The following is a 4,226-nucleotide window of genomic DNA, read 5'->3' on the forward strand; positions in this document are numbered from 1 at the left end:
GGCGGGGGCGCTGAGGCCGGCGGGGGGTGGCCGTTGCCTGGCACCGGACGGTCGGGGGCCGCGCGGCTGTCGGGGCAGCTCAGCCCACAAGGGACGGCGGCATGCAGCCTGGTGGGCTCCTGCGGGGGGTGCGGCCCGCGGAAAGGAAGCCTGGGCTGTGTCCCTGTCCCCCTGAGAGAAGGGCAGAGCTGCTGCTCGCTGGCTCGGCCCGTGGGTCAGGGGTTAGCAACTGACTTGTGGGACGCTGGTGTGGCCAGGGGGTCGCGAGGGGCCCACTCCTCCTCACAGCCGTGGAGCCCTGGCCCCTTCCCCCAGGTGTGAGGCCTATGCAAAATGCTTTGGCAAGTGGGTTGCCTACCCCACCATAGGTTTGTCTTGGCCACTTTCCCTCCAGGAAGGAGGCTCTGGCGGGGACTGTGGGCCTGCGTTTCTGTCCCGTCTCCCAGGAGGGCAGCATCCACTGGCTCATTCGAGGGCCTCTGGGCACTGTGTACTGCGCTCTGCTGGCTGTTCCCTCTTGGTGCCCTTGTTTTAAATCTCAGACCTCACTCCCATCCCTGGTCTGTAGCTGTCCCTAGAAATCAGTTGTTGTCTCCCTCAGCGGTTCCCAATCTGTGGTGCGGGTACCACCAGTGGTATGCAGACAACCTATCAGTGGGACATGTTAACCAGTTTATTATAATTGCTTTATATGACAAACATTTGCTGGTGGTACTTGAGGTTGAAGTGAAATTTGCTGGTGGTGCTTCAAGTTGTATTGTTTTAAGCTGCTGGGGTTCAATCTGTCAGTTTGGGAACCACTGGTCTACCTAGTGGCCTCCTGTTTAAGGGAGGCTTATAGTGTTTCCTAGCTGGCATGGACCCATGTTCCCTAGGCAACAAATAGACCTGTCACCTGGGGCAGAGAGTGGATGCTGAAAGGGAGAGTGAACAGGTCATGACTAGGGCTTTCTTTCCTCCTGTTCCTCTCCTGCTTGCACCCTCCAGCACTTAAGGACTACAAAGTTCTGATATGGAGGCTGTGCCCCCAACTCTCTTGTGCAATAACTACTGATGCCCCTCCAAGAATTTGCCCAGTGCCTTTTTGAATCTAGCTCAACCAGCAGCTTCCACAACATCTGAGGGCAACGAGTTCCACACTTCAATTACTTACTTTGTGAAAAAGCTTCCTTTTTGTTGGGTACTTCCTTCCTGTTTTCCTACGAATGGTAGAGGTCTAGGAAATTGGTTGGTATAGCATATTGGTTGGTTTTTAAAGAGAATGACCTCTGGCTGCTGTTGGTTACTCCATTAGCTCATTGACCATCTGCACTGGAACTAAAGGGTCTCAGTGTATTGATGACCCATATGAGGACTGGGGTAAAAAGGAGAAATCTATTAAATGTTACTGCAACTTTAAGGCTGCAGTTTAAGGGTTCAGAACTCAGGAATGCCAGAACTAAGCATGCCTGTAAAACTGTATTTTGGTGGTCTTGCACATATGCTATGTGATGCAGGTCTTTTTTTGTTTTTTAAATGGTCACTTTCCCCCGCCCCCCGAAGATCTCCACTTCATTCAGTGCACAAAGAATGGATATTGCTTAGGAAATCAGTTTTATGTTGTGAATAACGTTCCTCTTGCTGGAACCCTGCCATTAAAACCGAAGGGTTGTAGAATATGTAATATGTTACCTAGTAAATCAGAGGCCTTGTGATTTAAAAGTTGAATTGGGTTTCATCACACAGTTTTTACAGGGTGAGTAACTTCAGACTCCATAGGTGATCACTAATTGTATGCACCTCAATTTGCAGTTACTGAAATTGAGACATCTGGGATAAGCTTTGTCCCTGAGTGTTAAAAATGCCATTTTAAATTAATTGGAGCTGTTTTGAACATGCAAGTGGCATCTTACTGCAGTGAAGTCTGGTTTAATGACCATTTCAATACAACAGAAGTGTTTCCGTGTCTCAGCCACTGGCCCATAACAAATAATGCCAAATAAATCTCCATGGAATAGAAACCATTACTACAAAAAGATTCCTCTATTTCAGACTACCTTGTACAGCCTTTGCCTATTCAAGTGGAATCTTTTAAAAATGAATTCTCCTCCCTTTGCCCCCCCCATCCCACCTTATGCTGGTTTGCTCTAAACCTGCCCCCTACCCTGAATATGAATTTGTTTTCCTTGCTTAGTCTATAACTACCCCCCAGGTGCTACTTATGGTGACACTGACAGTCTAGTACACATTTAGATTTACCTCTCCCACTAACACTTTCTACTCTTCTTGTCTAATCATTTTTTCACTTAAGACTTCAACACAGACAAGTACAAGGTACTACGTCTAGGGAGAAGGAACCAGCAACACACCTAGAGGCTGGGGAACACTGTTCTTATCAGCAAGGTGGCAGAAAGGGATCTTGGAGTCATTGTTACTTCAGAATGAACATGAGCTGCCAATGCGAGGAAGCGGTCAGTAAGGCTAACTGCCCATTGTCATGCATCCACAGATGCATCACAAGCAGGTCCAGGGAGGTGATCCTCCCCCTCTATGCGGCATTGGTCAGGCCACAGTTGGAGTACTGTGTCCAGTTCTGGGCACTGTACTTCAAGAGGGATGTGGTTAGCATTGAGAGGGTCCCAAGGAGCGCCACTCACATGGTCAAGGGGCAGCAGAGCAGGCCCTAGGAAGATAGACTAAAGGGCCTGAACCTATTCAGCCTCCACAAGAGAAGGCTGAGAGGGGACCTGATGGCTGTCTATAAACTCGCTAGGGGGGACCAGAGGGAATTGGGGGAAGCTCTGTTCCCCCAGGCACCACCTGGGGTTACTAGGAATGATGGCCACAAATTGTTAGAAGGTTCAGGCTGGACCTCAGGAGACATTACTTTACAGTTGGGAGTTCATTCAAGAGCCTGGCAAGCCCTAAGTGAGGTGGTGCTCTCTCCCACCTTAGGCGTCTTCAAGAGGAGGCTGAACAGATATTTGGCTGGGGTGCTATGATCCCGGCACCCATTCCTGCCCAAGGCAGGGGGTCAGACCTGATGATCTGTTTAGGTCCCTTCTGACCCTAAGTACTATGATACTATGACTTAAAAGAGGGATGGAAAGAGCATGTTAAGCGGAGTGGGGACTCACCTGCCCTGGTGTATTTGCATTATTACCGAATGGGACTAAGTAGTTTCAGTTCAGGTTTTGCTTGTGGGTAATGACACACAGTTGCATTGGATAAACTGAATTAGTCCCTTTCCCCTGTTAACTTGCTGTAATTTGTTCCTTTTGTACATGTTTCTTGTGTATTTGGGGAGGAGAGTGTGGAAACAGTGTAATTGCCCAGATGCTTGGCTAAACAGGCCTTCAAATGCAGTATTTTATTCAAGAGAAAATGCAAATTACTCATCTTGATTTCTCATTGCTCCGTCAACAGCTGCAGCACAACTTATGTATAATGTATGTAAGGGGAAATTGGGGAAAGTGGGTCCCTTACTGAATGGGGGAGGCAACCTAGTGACAGGTGATGGAGAAAAGGCTGAAATGCTCTATGCCTTTTTCACTTCAGTCTTCACAGGCAATGTCAGCTCCTAGACAGCTGCATCTGTAAGCAGAGTTTGAGGAGGTGGTAAGCAGCCACCAGTGGTGAAAGAACAGGTTAGGTTATTTTGGAAAGCTGGATGTATACAGATCCATGGTGCTGGATGTGATGCACCCAAGGGTGCTGAGGGAGTTGGTAGATGTGATTGTAGAGCTACTAGTTACCATCTTTGAAAGCTTGTGGGGGTTGGGAAAGGTCCCAGAAGATTGGAAAAGGGCAAACATAATGCCTACCTTTAAAGAAAGGGAAGAAGGAAGATCCAGGGAACTGCAGATCAATCTGCCTCACCTGGAAAATCATGGAGCAGGTCCTCAAGCAATCCATTTCTAAACACTTGGAGAAGAAGAAAGTAATTGGGAACAGTCAACATGGATTTGGTAAGGGCAAGTCATGCCTGACTAACCTGACTGCCTTTTATGATGAGGTGACTGGCTCTGTGGATGCGGGGAGAACAGTGGACATGATATACCTTGACTTTAGCAAGGTTTCTGATACAGTCTTCCACAACATTCTTGCAAGGAAGCTAAGGAAATAAACGTTAGATGAACTGACTGTAAAGTAAATAGAAACTACCTGGTATGAGGTATGGCAATACTACCTTTCAGTGGCAGGTGTTGTAATGTTTGTGAATAGTTTAGTAAAAAAGGACAAGGAAT

The sequence above is a fragment of the Gavialis gangeticus genome, unplaced genomic scaffold (assembly GCF_001723915.1).
Source record: "Gavialis gangeticus isolate Ggan-Ray unplaced genomic scaffold, GavGan_comp1, whole genome shotgun sequence".
Lineage (NCBI taxonomy): Eukaryota > Metazoa > Chordata > Crocodylia > Gavialidae > Gavialis > Gavialis gangeticus.